Source organism: Ischnura elegans, chromosome 6 (assembly GCF_921293095.1).
Source record: "Ischnura elegans chromosome 6, ioIscEleg1.1, whole genome shotgun sequence".
NCBI lineage: Eukaryota > Metazoa > Arthropoda > Insecta > Odonata > Coenagrionidae > Ischnura > Ischnura elegans.
In genome coordinates this window covers 24,712,908-24,732,740 of record NC_060251.1, presented here as the reverse complement: position 1 = coordinate 24,732,740, position 19,833 = coordinate 24,712,908, and the positions used below count along the sequence as shown (strand labels likewise).

General features: G+C 38.2%; 1 protein-coding gene across 3 annotated transcripts in view; it reads right to left on the bottom strand.

The window, feature by feature from the left end:
* Window positions 1–19,833, bottom strand: part of LOC124160197 (bifunctional heparan sulfate N-deacetylase/N-sulfotransferase) — a 1,039,810-nt gene that overhangs the window by 45,285 nt on the left and 974,692 nt on the right. The gene's annotated exons all lie outside the window — the stretch shown is intronic.

Genomic DNA, 19,833 nt, shown 5'->3' with positions numbered 1-19,833 from the left:
GAGACAAGCGGCGTTCAAAACGTGGAGGAGAATGGAGAAGGTGAAGTGGGTGGCAAGGAGGAGAAGTATTGAATTGGTAGAGGGAGAGGGGAAAAAGATTTAAGATGTGATACGGAGGAAAAATAGGGTTTAAATGGAATGAAAGCTGAGCGGGAAGTGGACGCTGAAAACCTATGCTAGAGGAAATAAAGCTTGATAGATGTAGGAAGGAATAGGATTCATGAATACAATGAAAGGAAATAGACTTCATTGTGAACTGAAGAGGGAGGTCCACGATAGAAGGTGGACGGCCAGAACGACTCATAAATGCTCCATGTAAACCTTCCTTAAACAGTAGATTACCTTAATAATAAAATGCGCCAGCATTACGTAAGGCGCTACTGTCACCATCAAATCCTGTCGATCGGAACTAAAAAATGACGCTATTCATAACACTTGCAGGCCAAATTCATGTTTTTACAGATAACTCCAACATTACAACTTGCTTACACGGCCGTAAATTAGCATGCTGGTGTGTTTTCATCCTTTAACCTTCCTCTCTCATCAACACCTTATCAATTCTCTATTGCTGATGCACGCGAAGAAATATTTTTCCAATCTTGACCAAAAACTGGGTCCGTTTCTAACCTACATAAAAAAATGCAAAGGTGGGAGACTCCGACAACAAGTTTTTGTAAAGCATCTACTTATTAATATATATTTACTCATCTGTAACACCTATGCCGCCATTGAGGAGAAAAATTAAATAAACCGACGCTAAAATTGAAAATACAGGGATTGAGGATACGTTAATAATCATTGAAGAAAAAATATGATCAAAATTAATTGGATCGATCGCGAGACATTAGATGGAGCCTTGGGAAGGGCATGAGAAAGAACAGGTCTTTATGAATTGCCAAGAGAAAAAATTCCCGTGGACCACGGACCTTTGGCTTTCTGGGCGGAGACCACTACGCTATCCTGGCTCCTAAATTCCCATGGTAATTGTACCTAGGCTCTTAGTACTAAATGGTAGGTAAAGTAGAACAAGTCTACTGAAAATTAAAAAAAATTATTTAATCACATCTGTCACATCATGAGATATGATGATAAGTGATGGGCAAAAGTTATTAAAATGGACTCGATGCAATAGTGACCAATAAGGTAAATACATACAGGTGAACAGCGACGGAAAGTAGTAACATGCTTTAAATTTTTATGCAACTTACCACCCAACCAAAGTCGATAATGTAATTTATGCAAGGTCCATTACAAAAATGTAATCAAGTACGAATATCGGGAGTTTGAGACTACGAGCTTTGCACTTTAGGACCAATGTTTCTACGTAAGTTTATTTTTTACCATCGCAACGTGAGGTAGAGAGGCGAGGAGAGACAAAAGACAAACGCTAGGCGGAAACTGTGAAAGAGAGGGCGTAAAAGGGAGAGATGCAGACGGAGATAAATAGGGGGAAGGTAATGAGGGATGGAGGGACAAGGAATCCCTTTTAAGAGGGGGAGTCCAAATGAATGAGATAATAAGGGCTGGGGAGGAGCTCGGACGGAGAGGAAATGAAAAAAGGGGGAAGGTTAGATGAAGGGGCAGATTAAGTGGGGGAGGGGGTGAGATCTAAGGGGTGCGATATCGGGGGTGGGGATGTTTTTTTTCTTTGGGGATAGGCTGGGGTCAGGGGATGGAGGGAGGGGATGAAAAGGAAAGGAAATGATGGAGCCCATCCCAGACTCTACTATCCTCCCAATTATGCGGACAGAGTAGCAAGAGAGAGGCATGGGAGGTAAACTCACCACTTCAATCAGTTCCGCCCTCTTACTTCTTTCCAGCACACGAAACGTAATGTACAAAAGTAGGTTGAGTTGGTGAGACGTTAGGTACGACATGAACTCCAATAATAATTAACTTCGCTTAATTACAATTATCATTACTATTACAGTATTCTACCGATTAAGGTAGGTTTACATGGAGTACTTGAGAAGCATTCTGGCAGCATCGCATTGTATGGTATTTGGAGGAGGCGACCGACAGCTGAGGTCATTTGCGCCATGAGGGAAGGGTATGAAAGGATGGGTGGAGAGAAACCCGGCGTCGGCATTAGCCAGCTCTTAACGAAAGGCGCCATGGGGACCACGGCTTAACGTCCCATCCGACGGACGGAGTGCTGCGCTTGTAATGTCCTCCACATAACTCTCAAGCAGGAATCGGGCAGTCTCTGAAAATTCTCTGCCACTGCCGGGATTTGAACCCGAGTCCGCCGGGTGGGAAGCCAACACTCTACCCACCACACCAACCCGATCCCCTTGGCAGCATCGCCTTTCTTCACGTACGATTCTTAGGTATCTCAAAATACAACTCTTCAATTTACAGTATGGTCTACCCCCTTTCATTCTATCTAAACATTATATTATCTTCCTTCCTCTCCCTCGTTTACTTCATTCTACCCATTCTTCCCTCTAACACAGTTTTCAACATCCCCTCCCCGCTCAGTACTATCTCCGTTCTCACCTTCTCTCTCCTCCGTATCTCATCTGGAAGCCTTATCTCCTTGCCCACCATGTACAGCACTTCGTCCTTCTTCCTCATCTCCGTCCACTCAACCTTCTCCATTCTTTTTCACACCCACATCTCATAACTCCAGTCTTCTCTCACCCTCCTTTCTAAGCGTCCACGTTTACGCACCGTAAAGCGCTACTCATCAGATGAGAGACTTCACTAATATCATTACTTTAAAAAAATTGTAATCCAACAAGAGTATCAGTTATTACTAAAGTACTTATTTATTATAAGTTACCGGTAGAATTCTTAATTATTACTTAAGTATTCGACCGGTACAGGTAGGTTTGCACGATGTAACATGCGAATTACCCCTCCTTGTGACCCCTCAAAAATTGGACTTCCCTTTCATTCAAAATAACCCTTATTTCCATCATCCTATCTATAACTTTCACTCTATACCTCCCCTTCCCTAGCTTCCGGGTATTGTTTCCTCCACCACGGCTATTAAGACCCCTTCCCCGCTCAAAACTCGCTCCATCCAAGTCCAATGTCTCCTCCGTCGGTAAGTAATTAGGAGGTTTCTTCTCCTCGCCCGCCAGGTGTGTATAAGAGCACGTATATGCGTAAAAGAACATCCATTAGATAACAAAAATAAACTGAGAGTCACCATAAACCAGAAGGAACAAACCAAACACATCTTCATTCAGTTTTGCCCAAGAAAATGAAGATACCAAGTAATGACTATGAAAATTGATCCTATATTGTCAAATGTAAAAAGAAAGAATACCTTAAAAGCGTAAATGGCTAAAATACCTTTCCTACAAGATTTTATTACTTTCTTCATAGCTAAATTGAGAAGGAATCTTTGAAATAAGCATTTTTTGAATACTCAATGCCTTGCCGGGGGCGAGCATTTCTTCCCAACCTTCTTTATTTGCCACACTATCCTTTTCATCTCTTCCTAAACTGAAGACTAATAAAACCTCCTCCTTTTACTCTTTAGTCACTTCACAATGGCTATTTTTAAGAGAAATTTTAATGGTACCATTCAGCATTTATATGAATAATTAACTGTCATTACATATGACTTTTTGCGAGGAATTGTGACGCTTTCAAATAATTTAAGCCTTCAAAAAAAAAAAGGTAAAAAAGCGAAGAAATTTAAAATACTTAATTAAAAATGGAATGTCTTTCAATAATGGGTGAATTATTTGCTCATACTAATTTATAATATGATTTAATTTTCAAAAGGGACTCTATATTGGATTAGGAGGTACACACGATTTTTTTTTATCGGACCAAGGAATACAAGAGGAATTATGGATCATTGGAAAGCAATATAAGTTTCTAAAAGCTGCGTAATTAATTTAATTGTTTCAAGAGATGACAGTCATACACAAGCAGTGCCCAACGATTTCGGTAGGGATTTTCACAAAAACAAATTATCAGATTAATATTGGAACTTAAAATAAATTTATGACATAAAATAACAACAGTTCTCCATAAAATATCCTATGTCATCAAGGCTTTGATGGAGCCAGGACGCATTAATGAAATGAGATAAAATTAGCCATGAAATAAATGTGTATATCGTATAATTCTGTCACTAAAATTGATATGCCATGTAGAAACAAAATTATCGAAGCCGGATATGATTATCTATTATTAAAATCCACTTAGTTTATAATGGCTTTTCCAAAAAGCTCCAATGACAGCTTCGAACATAAATTTGATTTAATAGCCATGCTATAAAATATATTTGGGATGAAATTGAATTACGACTTAATTTTAACAAATGTCTAGTATGAGAACTGCATGCAGACGTTTAAAAATGAAGAGAATGATTAAAATAGAGACCTTCTTACACAATGATAGATGCTAGACATTTAATACGCAGAAAATTTTTTCTTAATTTCGTGATCTAAATAATAAGAATCAATAATGCCACCATTTCCACCATCATGCCGATGGGTAAATTAATTATTAAGCTACTAATTACCACTAGTGCGGGATAACCCAACAAAAGATGAGGGGTGAATAGAATAACGGCGTTAAAAAAATTAGACTAATTTTAAAGGATAGGAAATATCCGCCCACTCTTATTAAAGACGAAATATTTTACAGACTTTGACAGTCAACGGGACAGCAAACGGAGGTGTCCATCCAAGCAGAGGAGCATGATTACCTGCAAGAGAGAAGAAAAGATATTAGTGAGGATAGAGAGTAACTATTGGACCCCTTCCACTCCGATTATTTTTCTGAATATTGTGCTCCTATTCTCTATTTATTATTTCTGTGGTTCTCTTATAAATGATGGGTAGTGAAATGATATTTTGTAATCAACCGTCAAATAAACTGTTATTATTAAACATGGAGTACATAGCTACCGCTAATCGAATAAAATCATTTTAATCCTTCCAATGCATCATGTTTCATGAAATATGATTTATTCATGTACACTATGAATGTTTTAACATTGTTAAGCTTTCAAAATATTTATATTTTTCCTCTAAATATTGCTAAAATTATGAAAATCCGATGACGAGATAAGCTCGTCATTGAGCGGTTTCGCGTCGAAAGTTCATGACGAGCTAGACTCGTCATTACAGCGCAAGGGGTTAAGAATCCTAAACATAATGATAGCCATATACTCTCAAAATTTTCTATCCCTCAGTTGAATCAGTGAACGAATTTCATGATTGGAGAATCGATACACTGAGTTAGATACAATTAAAATATTGAAAAACAAGGTAAATTAACGTATAAAATCGTATCCGGCTCGATTTTGTGGAATTTATTAATATCTATGATAAAAAGAAGAACACAATGGTAATTTCCACACTTTTAATATTACAACCCAGCACCGACCATGGTTTCAACACATAACTGACCTTCCTTGATAATAACACTTATGTGTTGAAACCATGGTTGGTGCTGAGTTGTAATATTAAAAGTGTGGAAATTACCATTGTGTTCTTCTTTTTATCAAGGTAAATTAAAATATAAATTAAGCGAGGTAAATTTAAATATAACTATTTTGAATATTATATATAAATAACCAAATTAAAATGCGATGGATATGCTTCATTGCTGTGCTCCCATTGCTGTTGCTCACTTGCTCTCCACCAGAGTCGGTGGAATCGGTGCACTTCTAGTTGTCAGAGGGAAAATTACACGGGATGACGTGACTTCTTAGACAGTTGAGTTTAGAAAATTGCATTACGACGGAAGAGGAACGAGATATCGCCTCTTCTGGAAAATCAAAACCTCCAGCTATATCCTTCGTCTCTTCTTCAACATAAAAAATGAGCACGGACGAGACGGAGAAAGAGCATGGATAGAAGGGTATATTCCTTCTCCACATTTCTGAACTCTTCTCATTTGAAATTTAAAAAAAAATCGGACAGAAAAGTTATAATAGGGCGTGGTTGGCGAGAAAAAAAAGAGAAAACACGATTTTTTTTTCGTGGGAAAATTGCGGAGAATGGGGAGACGTAGAGATTAAGAGGAAAGAGAAGAAGGATTTCCGAAGATTCCCGAAAATCGGATCGTCAAAGTGAGCAAGATGTATGGAGGAGAAATCATGGCCGCGAGGGTGGGACGGAGGAATCGAGAACGTGGAGATAGATTAAAAAAGTGCGTTGAGAGCTTCGGCGGAAGAGGGACGGCGGATTGGATCTTGGGGTCAAGAGGAAGAAGGGGAGACGGTGGATCAAATAAGGAGATAAGCACCTCAGCAGGCAGTGACGCCCTGAGAGTTTTTTTTTTGGCCACCCCCTGCCAAGATTTTGACTCGATATGATCAAAAGTACGCATACCTTATTTTTTATTCCCTTGCAACTGCAATTTACGCGAGACAAAAAAGTGAAATATTAGATCCAAAAGAAACAAAAATTGCACATTTGAAAAGAAATATATTTTTATTGACGATAAAAGAGTAAAAGTGTAAAAACTTGTAAATATACATCTAAATATCTCATCAACTGCAATGATATATTTTTAGAAGAAACATTTTTCTATTCTCATTGCTCGCAGGTGTAACAAACAACACTATGACTTGGATGAAAGCTTCTCGGGTTTCCAACCGGGTCAGGGTCTGCATTGTGTAGGCCGACGTTTCGTTGGGAGACTTGGGGAGAGGTCTCCCAACGAAACGTCGGCCTAGACAATTCAGTCCCTGACCCGGTTGGAAACCCGAGAAGCTTTAATCCATGCTATTCACCGGGAAAAGCTCAGATTCTTCAACACTATGACTAATTGCTGTTGGCACATCTATTTGAGTCCGAACCTTCAGGCGACTGCCTTGCTTCAGGACTTCGAGAACCTTATAACGTTTAGGTGGACTTTTTCGATGACAAGCGATAGGTACCACCACATCTTTTTCCATCTTTTAGGGTATCCCAATACAGTACCCTGAAAACGTTATTCAGCCAGTTATAACCCAATCATTAAAATATTGACCCTTAGTTCAATTTTTGGGCAATAGGGTAGTTTCCTCCATCAAAGAAACGAAAGGCATTGATTGCGATTCGTTACCCACCATTCGTGTATTCGTAATTTACAAATTATTTGGTTTTCGATATCCCAGTTTATACGAATGGCAATGGTCAATTTTAACCGCATTTGAAAAAGGCCAGATTGGCGCCCATGCGATGCCACTCCACGCGACGTCACAGGGACCTAGTTTCTATAGGACCAGATAGGAGTTTTACATCGTCTGAGATTACCAATGCATGCATGAGGCACAGAGCTCAGGGACACATCTCTTAATAATCACCAATTAAAACTGCCCATGGACGGAAAGTTTCCTGCGTTTGATGAGGTATTAATAATCCTTTTTAAAGCCAAGCGCTACCTGACAGCAGGGTACTCTGCTACCTGCTAGCAGCCTGCATCTCAGCGGCGCACATATTCTCGCCCCAGGGTCACCTCACTTTGCGGTAGCGGGAACCAGAATGACGTCACACGGGCTTTTCCCATCATTCATACTTAGCCGTCGCGTATTCACGCGCTTGAAATTTTCACTTTTCATTTAATCGTGAAAAATAGATATCGTCATTTAAAAATCTAAATGTGTGAAATGCGTACTCCAGGAGTAATAATATTTCGATTAAGGCAATAAAAAAAATAGGAAACCACCCTATTCTTTATTTACGAACATGAGCCCAAATTCGGAAATGAAGAATTGACTTAAGACAAGCTGATATGCTTAGAACCTAGAGGAGAGGAACTAGCACAGATGAGAGGGGCGTGGGCCTCAAGAGGATCGCGGGTTTTGCGGCAAGGCATGAATGGAAAGGCGGATGAAAGGCACTCCGAATGGTACAGGAGGAAGGGAAATTGGGTGGATTGGGTGAGAATGAGGCGGATGGAACCAGCGATTAGATGTGAAGAGATTGGGCTAGAGGCGAGATTAAGGTGGGGAGGGGCAATCGATCTGCCTCAGGACAAGATTCCAGCATTTCTCGAGCACTACGCGTCGGTTTTCCTGCACTTCCTGCGAAAGTAGTATATTTCAAAAGTCACCAAACCGCGGTTAAAAAATATTAGACGCCGGTTACCTTGATGATGTTTACTTAATATGATTACTTCACAGACAGTGTTACCCAGATGTTAAGCGAATTAGGCTCGGGGCCGTTGGAGACTCGGAAGCTGCTCGCTAGGCTTAGATTGCTTGAACAATTGAGAATGGATACCTTTAAGAGCGACACAGAGAACATAATATTAGAGCCACACTATATTTCCAGTTCCGATAGAAGCGGTAAATTAAGAGAGATGTTATGCTGAAGGGATAGATATGGGAATTTGTTTTTCCCCCGAACCATAAAGGACTTTAATAAACGCTAGTCCAAACCTCGTTAGAGCACTTCATTTTTTTTAGCTGTAAACGGCTGGTGTCCTAACACTCCCTGCCACACGCCTTTAAGGCGTCTTGCGGGGTATTATGTAGATGTATATGAATATGAAAGCTGAAGGAATTTGTATACGGCAAACCTAAACGATGCGGTTTAGTAATGCATCAAGAGCAGGCAACAAGGGGCTTACGATTGATGCAGATGGTCACAAACCAGAGAAGGTGGATATTAACAACCATTTGGGTGGCGATTCAAAGGAAAATGGACATAGTGCCAAGGACATCAAAAAGATAATAACTCTTTTCCTTATCCAGCAACTTTGTCCCGTAAAACTAGCAATGGGCGCTTCAAAGTACGGTGTCCGTCTGTACTTTGGTAATTCGCCGCGGATGGTTAAGAACTGGCTAAGCGACACGTGACAAATGGATAAGGTAAGAATATCAAGTTCGCAACTATCATGAAATTCGCCGGAGCGATAAGCAATCGAGTTAACTTAGCGATCTCTCCGCGAAGAATATTTTCGCCACTGCTAGACATACCGGCTTCTCAGAAGTAACTATAAGAAATATGGGATGATAAATCTGTTCGTAAAATTACTTTTTACTCATAAGTATTGAGATGAAGTGGATAGTTCCCTTGTGGATGGGCTCAAATAGTATGATTACTTATAGCAGGTCGAAGATTTTTGGAAGCGCTAGAGCCACCGATCGTATTTTTCCTGGGGAAAGGGAGCATCCAATGGGCAGTGACGAAAGGATGGGCGCAAGCAATGAAGGGCAGGATATAAATGAGAAGTAATATCAAAAAGGTAAAAGAGGACGTAGAGGGGGTAAGGGGTTTAAGCGATTCCGACCACGTCGAATTAAGATGGAGGGACAGGTTGATTGAGAGGAATAGATCCTTGAAAGATTCGGTGCGATGTTGGATGATTGAGGGATTGGAATGCAGAAAATATGGGGGAAAATGAAAAATTGTAAAAAAATACAAAGAAAGGAGGTTCACAACGTTATGGGATATATAGCGGAATACTATTATTTAAATAATAAAGACAAACAACACAAACCATTTTTCAGACTATCTGTGCTCGCATCATCATTTGAGCGTGTACTTAAGCTCTCGTTCTTACACATTTATACAGCAGAATAGCACAAGAATATGTGACTTACATAAACCCTTTGTAAACGAAAATGAGTCGCTTTCAGAACGCATATGATTGAGAAAAAAGAAGCAGATTCTTTTATAATTGCGTGGAATTCGCTCTCGATGATACGCAAACTTTTCACATAAAATCTTTTTAACTTCAACCCAGGTATCAATACCTATAAACTATCCTCAGCTCTTGCTCGCTACATCCGGTGTAGATAAGAGCTTCCTCTCTCTCTGAGGGAGCTGAGTGTCAGTTGTGACGTCAGTGTTGGTACAACATGCCTAAGTATCGTTCTGTAAGAAGATGGGCTCCTCGGAGACCAGTGGAGAAAATCATCAAGTACTGTCTTGAAGGCTAATCATGCTGGAGCTGTTAATGTGTGGGTTGCTGATACCATTGGAACTCTCTTTGGATTTAAGTATACCTTTGCTGTTGGCAATGATCATAATGCTCAAGGTTCATATTGGCTTATTATCTGTTTTGCAAGGATTCCTAATAATGTTACCATGAATATTGGTGGCTTGGAAAGTTTTCCTGCATCTGATGTTTTGGGTTATAAAACCATTCAAATGAATAATTTTCAATCTTATCAAAAGGAACATTGTACCATGGTCGTCGAGAAAACTTGAAAAAGTAATCCCTTGACTGTAAAATTAAACTCACTCGAGTACAAACCATATTGAGATGAAATGGTAAGGCACCCCGTGAAAACTGAGACGTAGGAAAAAAAATTAGTAGGCGTACATATTTAATGTCCACGGACAACGGCTAGAGGCCAGTTAAGCAAATATATTCGTAAGACTAATGCGTTGGCAAAGGAGAGGGGAGTGACAAAAGAAAATAATCAAGTAGTGGGGAAGAATATCGGGAAGGGTTTTTTTTAGAGAAGGAACCAATAACGATGGGAAATGAAGAGGACATATTTCCTGTAAAAACTTATTGTAGACTGTTGGGAGATACGCAAGAGTGGAATGGGACGGAAGCGAACATTCCAAATTTAACAGTAAAAAAAGACTGGGAATGATAATACCAATACCAAGATATAAATAAATACATTCGTTCATATGTAAATAAATTCGTGTCCAAAGACTCATCTCTTCAACTAAAGAGATAATTTTGCAATTCAATAAACCAGCTTCAACTGGCAGATCACAAGCAATAATAATTACTATCGTTGGACTTTGCGATAAGTCAAAACGATATTTATCCGTAAGTACTTTTGACTCCATTAGCAATAGATTATATTGAAGACAATGCTAACATCAGTATTGGTGTTCATGCTATTACTTTTTCCCAATCACTAACATCGCTGCCTCAGCCATGAAAATATGGAAAAATGAATGACGCCTGCGGCTGATTCGTATATCTCCCATGTGGCATGGAAGTGTTGCGGAAAGTATGCATTCACGGGGATTAATTCAGTAAGTCGTGTTCATGAATGACCACAAACTGCCTGTCATGCCCAAAAATTCTGAGCGAGAGAATTAAATATTCGACTCAAACTAAAAATCCATAAAATTTAACTTATGTAGAAAGTTGACAAAATTTTCACAATAACCTATGTGTATGAGAAAAAATCAAGCCATTCAACTTGACTGCGCTGGAAGTTAACATATTTTAACCGCGTCCCGATTAAAATAGATCACCTCAACCATCACAATCTGAAAATTATTGTATTTATTTCTGATTCGGCTCTCGCGATCGGCAATGTGTCCATCAAAAAAGGACTGAGCTAGAGAATCAGAATATTTCAACGATATCTCAATAAGGTGTTTGACCTTTCGCAGTGTAAATAATATCATTTACCACTTTTAAGTAGGTTAACAGGCCACAACGCCTTAAGATTAGTAGTAAAATTCTTTACATAAATTCTCTTGTCTGCGGCATTTTCAGTTTACTCCCAAATTATTTCAATAGCATGGCAAACGATTCCGTTTAATTCAATGTAAGCGCAAAAAATTTGAAACCATGGAACATAACATGCTTAATTCAATACATATTCACCTTAACATATCAATTAGATAAATCCAAAATCATTCGTAAATGTTGGATGTATTCTTACATGATACGCCAAGTAAAAATAAAACCAAATATATAAAGTTAAAAATGCTCCATAACTTCATTAAAAACTTTACATATTTCTTGAAAAAAACAGTAGAATAAATTAAAATCTAAACAAAAAGAGTGTAACGCTTAATTTTAAGCTATGAAACTAAGACGAAAAACATGGATAAAAACCAAAACATGTGAGATGTGAGACCCCGAGGACTACACCAGTGCCCCATACGTGTAATTAATGCTCCTTTGAGGTAATGAATAACGGTTCCCGGAGTTTAAACGAGACGTGGAAAGCCGGGGATAATCATAATATGCAAAAACCGTTGTCCAGAACGCGATAAAAGTTTTTCGGCACGGAGGCAGCTAAAGCTTCATCAACACCCTTCCCACTTATGCACAATGATTAACTCGGCTCACGAAGTGGCCCGTTTTTACGAGACACATAAACTTGGAATCACGGAGACACCTTGGCCGGGAGATGAAATATCGCTCGAGCCAGCATAATTCCGAAACCAGTAGGACTCGAAAAAGCGAGGCAAAGGAGCGTTGTAATCCAAAAATACGAGCGAGGCTGAAAGCTAGGAAATTAAAAACGATTAAATGCTTCTACGGAAAAGGTGGGAGAAGAGGAGGATGCAGGGAATGAGGAAGCTCGCCTCCATACAGAAGTTGCGCTTCCGGCTGCAAAAGAGCCGAAACGCCGATGTATGGGCGAATGCCACGAAAACTGATCTTACGTTCTCGTCCGTTGACTTAACGAGCAGCTCTTATCAACGTAGAAACAAGATGACAGCAATGAGCCCCAGAGATGAAGGGAACACACCTTTCTCGTGGCGATGATCTCTTAATTTCATACAGTGTACCAGTAGAACAAGTTACCGGTGAGAATCTTCCATCTCTTCAGCCGAAGTGATTGTGAAACAGAATGCACTAAGAGGAACAATTGGCACAAACAAGTGTAAATGGACCAGAGTTACCTTTCCACTGTAAGTAAAGGAGAAGATGGAAGACAAGCTACCACTGAGCGCTTGCGATGTACAGTGTATTGTACACTCAATTTAAGAAGAACTAATCCTAACACGCAAATGGCACCGGAAACAAATCGAATGGACAACAAACAGTATATTCAAGACATTTATTTCTTTTCTTTTGCCAATTTTCATAACTTTTTACAGAAAAGGTAAGTGAAGAGTTTGGTCTGGAGTGTAGCTCTTTACGGTGCGAAAACGTGGACACATATACAATAAATAATTGAAACTTGTCTCCATTATCTGTTAATTACGAGGAAAAATTTCATAACATATCTCGCGTAAATCAGTTAACAAATACAAATTTTATTAGTGGTGGTTGGATATTTGTAAGTAATTATTTCGTGTGGCGTTAGGATATTTTTGTGATATTATTGAAAGTATTTTGAATAAATTATAGAAACTTGTCTGCACACTGTGTTTCATGATAGGAAACATTTCAAAACTTATCTGGTGGAAATCGATTCACAAATACAGATTTTTTGTTGGTGGTTGCATAGTTGCAAGAAAGTTTTTCATGTTCAGTTGGGCATATTTGGTGATATTATTGAAAGTAATAGCAATAAAATTTGAAACTTGTCTGCGTACTGTATAATACAAGGAAACATTTCAAAACTTATCCGGTCGAAATCGGTTCACAAATACAGATTTTATTAATGGAGATAAGATATTCTCTAGTAATGATTTCGTGTGGCGTTTGGATATTTATGAGATATTATTGAAGCTAAATGCAATAAATAACAGAAAATTTGTCTGAAGACTGTGCATAATATAGGGAGTCATTTCGAAACTTATTTGGTCAAAATCGGTTAACAAATAAAGATTTTATTTATAGTGGTTGGATATTTTATAATAATGTAATGATTGAAAGAAGTAATGCTTTCGTTTGGCGATAGGATATATTTCACGTTTGGCTGGGCATATTTTGTAATATTAATGAAAGTTATAGCAAGAAAAAAATTTAAATTTGTGTGCATACTGTGTTTAGTACAAGGAAAAATTTCAAAACTTATCTGGTCGAAATCTGTTTACAAATACAGATGTTATTGTTGTTGGTTGGATATTTGTAATTAATGATTTTCTGTGACGTCAGTATATTTTACCGGACTTTGGATATGTGCAAGTATGTTTTTCATGTTTGGTTGGGGCATATTTTTTTTATATCATTCAAAGTTATTGCAATAAATAATTGAAACTTGTATGCAGAATGTTCAATAAATGGAAACATTTCAAAACTTATCTGGTCGAAATCGGTTGATAAATACAGATTTTAATACTGGCGGTGTACAATTTGCAAGTAATTTTTTCGAGTTTCGTCGGGACATATTTTATCTTATTACTGAAAGCCATTTCACTTAATAATTAAAACTTGGCTGCATAGTGCGTTTCATGCAAGAAACATTTCCAAAATTTATCTGGTTGAAATAAGTTCTTAAAAACAGTTTTCATGAGTGATGGTTGATTATTTGCTCGTAGGTACTGGAGCGGGTGAAAGGGCAGTGTACTCTTATTGCGTTTAAAATAACTAACTAATATCTATCTAAACTAGATAGGTCAGTATGCCATGTGAATGATTTTCATGATTAATGTATTTCAATCTTAATATATTCTAAAATAAATCTCCCCATACAATATTGTACTTTGGACTCATAAACATTCTACCACTATTCCTTATCATATTAGTGACTTGTAACGCCATTGTTACACTTGATATAAACTCTTCCATGCAGCTACGACCTGAACGTATTTGTAATAGTAGCTTGGAATTCTGGGTGGACCCAGCAGAGGACTTATAAGATTTGACATATCTGATGAGAACGATCATTTAGTTCTGTTTTATATATTGCTATATAATATTGCTGTAAACTATATATGCAAGATGCAACAATGGAAAATATGATGCACTGCAACTATATTGGGGAACTACGATGACTGTATGAATGGCAATAGGTAATGTAGGGATACGATAGAATGTCTCCTTTAAATGGTTGTGCGATAAAAACGTTAAATATCTGTAAGAAATGTTTGATGTTTATTCTACCTATTTATTTAGGACTTATAATCTTAATTACGGGAAAAACGAGTACTTTTTTGGGATAAAATAAGCACAAGAAATGCTAAGATTATGAGGTTTTACATTAACGCATAAGATTCAAAGCACATATAAAAGGTTTCTCTTATACTTTTTTCGCATTGAAATTGGTTGCTTCACGTGACGGATAGAGCTTAAACTTGGATGAGTGGTTTTTTTACACAGACAGTAAAAAATGAAGTCGTATTTTTAAAAATTAATAATTCTTTACTTTTGAAACTGAATCAATTACACCCACACAAAAAATAGTTAAGTACGTTCCTTTTATTTAGATTATGAGTTTTTCTGTTCCATATTTAATATAACTATTTAATTTGAGTACGCAAGAAATAATCAGGGTTTTCGAGTAACAATGCGCAAGACTCGGAACCGATAAAATGAAATAACGACATAGTACTTTAGCAATGCGATACTTCGCATCATTTTACGATTCCGACTTCACCGCGGGAAGCGAAATCGTAATCTGAGCATCGCAGAGCGTCTAATGAGGCTGGGTGGTCGGAGGGTAGCTAGGTGAGTTGTAGCTGTGGAAAGAGATAATGTGGGAACGGAAGGAAGCGAAGACCGGGATGCTGTTGTCAAGGGAAGAGAAACAGCGTGAGGTTTATCAGCTCTTGAGTCCACATCTCCTCGCCTGGGCGTTCATTAAGGGAAGTAGGAGAACGGGAACGGGTTGGTTTGATCCCAGTCTCGGATGGGCGGGCTAAGGGTATTGTAACAAGGTATCAGCATCCCCTCGCCAGGGAATGATCAACCGGAAGGGTAGAACGGCGAATGCGGTTGGTTGAGAAAATTGCGTAGAGATGGCACCACAAGGATGAAGAAACCAGAGGACTCTGGAAGAAACGAAATGGGCGATGTGTAACAATGGGTGCGCAGACTGGGAGGTTCCCTTTAATAACTGTATCAATTATTTTATTAATTAACTGTGAAGTAATCGCAGAGGACATGGAAAGGGTAAAAAATCAACGGAAAGAAAGCTTTTATTAGCCAACACTAACTAGAGCACGCACAATTACTCTTGACATACAATTAGTACAAGAATAATAAATTAACCTACTTTGTCCGTTAGCGTAATCAATAACTCTTGTATAATAACGAGGCCGCGATAATAAACCATTAATTAATATACTACGAGTGGGAGGAGAAGAGTTGAATTGGAAATGCGGGTTGAGAGCTATAATTCTTATTATACAACGTGAGTTTTTAGGAAACGAGGTAAAATGTCAGTTCTTATAAATAATTGTGGAACTAAAATCGTAACATAAGACATGGTGTCATTTTAAATCATAGTGGGTATAAATATTTGGAGTAGTTGAACTAGTGATGAGCGGAACTGTGATTATCAAATCACTTCGCTACCTGTGACTGCTACACATCAGCAACGGTGATTCTTAAACGTGATTGAGATCACCGAGAATCACTCATAAAAGTCAGTCGTGATTTGTGACGCTGCTATTCCTGCTACTTTGTCCAATTCCAATGAATGAGCTCTCCGAGAAAGGAACGAATAAACTTTTTGAAAATTGGAAAATTAGACAAAATATTTTTTTGAGGGAATAGTTCTGATTCTGAGTTAATATTAAGTAATAATATGATAATTAAGTAAATTCGATATGGTATAGAAATTGATAATTGGCAATCATTAAAATCCTGTCGGAATTTTTTAAACACATTTCATACTTAAATCATCACAATTCAAACCGTTACCTGTATATTAGGTAAATAATGTCTCATTCAACATAAAATATGAATAACACATCCTTTATTATACTGTTGGTAGTTGGTAGCAGTGGTAGCAGTCGAAGCTACCTTCACCGTATTCACAGTCGCAGTGATTTCGAGCATTTAGTGATTTAATCACCGGAATTGATCGGCTACTTCTCTTGAATCACAGGTAGCGACATATCGCTCATCACTTGGTAGCAGCCTGCGCTATCCAATCACAGTGATTTTGAGTATTAAGTCACCGACAGTGACTGCTACTTTTCAGTAACGGTGATTCAATCACAGTTAACGATATATCGCTCATCATTTAGTAGAAAATTTTAAGAAGGTGTTGATGCTTCATTATGAACATTCTGTACTATAATGAGCAAAATTTAATAAAGCCAATAAAATAACAAGAATAAAAAAATAAAATTGTTTATTTGAATTGCCTGTAAAATATTCAAACCGATTTCCTCCAAAAATTCGTTCTCTGGAATCACTATCGAAGGTTTACTCGCTCAATTTCGACTCAGTTTACCTTCCAGGCAAAAATACGCAGAAAAAAGCAGAAGTTCACAAGCTTAAATTAAAATTTATTGACTATTAACGAATAATCGTAAATGTGACAGCGGATAGCATGCGTTTCAAAGGAAATTTACGAAGGTTGAATTAGAAAATCGGTAAATAGAAACTTGTCAGAAAAACTGCGGATGACTCATATCTCCTCGAAACGTCATTACATATAAAGTCGTAGAAAATCTTGCGCAAAGAAGAAACTACACATCCGTATTTATCAATTCAACAGAGATAGCAAAGCTCGTTAATAAAATATAAAACTCACTCGTGCGGAAATTTAAACGAAAAATACATTTGAGTCGGCGATAAAACTTCGTAAATCTTTAAACTGACAAATATCAATAAACATAAAAATTCACAACATCCCAACATCCTTTGATGGGCTACGATTCTAGTGCAAAAGCTAAGTAACGCGAAACATGGAATAATTTGAAAATCTGAAGTTGCAAAGCCGGGGTTGCAAATAATCGGCCTTTCTGTCCTCGGCACTACCAGGAATTTCGGAAAGCGTGGATGGAACTGCTTTAATTAGTACGAGTTCGGTATTTTTTCCCCGATGGGAAATCCTCCCTCAGACAGAGACTAAGTGGTGCACCCGTAATCAAAGCAAAACTTTCAATGCCCTCTCTCTGCTGTGCGGAGCGAGTCGAAAGTTATAAATCACCAGCAGTGATGCGAGTCACTCCTCCACTCGCTGGGGACGCTTCAAATAAAATAAAGATTGTATGCAGAACAAAACCGTGTCCATCCAAGCGCGTTCTGAACACTGGCATCCCACAAATGATTTCAAAGTAGTCGAAGCAGTCTGTAGCGACGAAATTGTAGCACAGAATTTTGGTGCAAATTACTATACATTTAATTTTTTTACGTAATTACATTCCAAAATTATGCTTCGCATCTATAAGAAAAAATGATTGAAAACTTTGAACGCACGATGCATAAGAAAAATTAACATTGCTGGCCTTAATATCTAATGCATATGATATAATATTTTTAATAAAAGACCCAGGAAAAAACCAGATACTAGATGCGTCTACATACAGAGTAAAGCTCCATTTTGGAAAAATATTACTTGGAGAAAATCCCTATTTTGGATATCCATACATATCCATTTAATCATGACTAACAAGATACATTTTCAATATCATTCTATAATTAGTAAATCGTAATTCAATAAAAATTTGTTTACTAGAGAATTTACGGTATCTCGCCAAAATCCATTAGTTGTCAAACGCAAAAATCTACTGTTTTCAATTGCGTACATCTTCAGCACATGGCATATAAAATTAATATACTACGACAGTAAAAAAAGTAAGAGGAGCGACTGAGTACTAGACATTGTGGTCGTTAATAAAAAAATCAACTGGAAGACCTAAAGGTAAAATGGTGTGGACGGAGCGAAAATTAAACGGGGAGAAAAAGAATAGAGTTCTTAAAGATACTGTATGATTTATAATACGCTTCACTGTAAACTGAAAATTTCATTTCATGACATTTAAAATTATGTTTAAATACTAAAATGTAAGAGAAATCACCACATTAGGGTGGTTTCCTATTTTTTTATTGTCTAAATCGAAAGAATATTACTCCTGGAGTGCGTATATCACGCTTTTAGATTTTTAAATGACGATATACATTTATCGTCATTAAATGAAAAGTGAAAAATTTCAAGCGCGATAAAACGCGACGGTAAGTATGAATGCTGGGAAAAGCCCGTGTGGCGTCATTATGGTTTCGGCTGCCGCTGTGTGAGGCCAGCTTGGTGCGAGGCTATGAGCGCCGCTACGACCCAGGCTGCTAGCAGGCAGCAGAGTATTCTGCTAGCAAGTAGCTCTTGGCTGAAATAGGGATTCTTAATATCGAACGAAGGAAACTTTCCACCATAGGAAATTTTAATAGGTGATTATTAAGAGGTTTTTCACTGAGCCCAGACCACATGCATGCATTGGTAATCTCAGACGATGTTAAACTCCTGACTACTCGTATAGAAACTAGGTCCCTGTGACGTCACGTAGAGTGGCATCGCATGGGCGCCAATCTGGCCTTTTTCAAACGAGGTTAAAATTGATCATTAGCATTCGTCTAAACTGGGATATATAAAACCAAATAATTTGTATATTATGAATACACTAATGGTGGGTAACGAATCGCAATCAATGCCTTTCGTATTCTTTGATGAAGGAAACTACCCTATTACTTGCCGAGATTTTTGCGCTCAACCAATGTAGTGCGCCATCTACAGCCTGCATCATGTGCGTGAGAGGGTGCAAGTAAGGGCATGAGGGGTGCGTTGCGGAGGAGAAAAGGGGGAAGAGGATTCTAGATTGAGTGTCATGGCTTCATCCGAAGGGCAAACGGTGACCCACGGACATATAGTAGAGGCGATCGAAGGGGGAGGGAAGGAGAGGGACGACGACAGGGGTCGGGGAGGTCATCGCTTGGGGAGACGGACAATGGATGGCCCAACCCTCTGCCAGGGGCGTGAAAAGAACGCTTATAAGGTACGCTCCTGGAGAAGACATCTGATTCCACGCACGGCTGAGTGAGATGGGAGTGGATTAGAGCTGAGAAAGGGGGAAAAAAACACCTCCACTTCACACTCCCACGCGGGAATTATTAATTCTCAAAAGCTCCATTATGCTCTTTAATATGCTCTGTGAACATCTGTCGTTGATTTGATTGTTTAAACTTCCGATGTAAAGGCCACGTTCTACTGTTTACGGGGATAATTGATGTAAAAAAAATTATAAAAAAATAAGCCTACCGTAAAGAGGACTCCCCCTCAAAAAAAAAGAGAAATATGCTTGCGAAGCAGACTTTAAAATTGTAATTATTATATTCCAGTAATCTAAGAGTATATAAGAAACGAACCGTCCA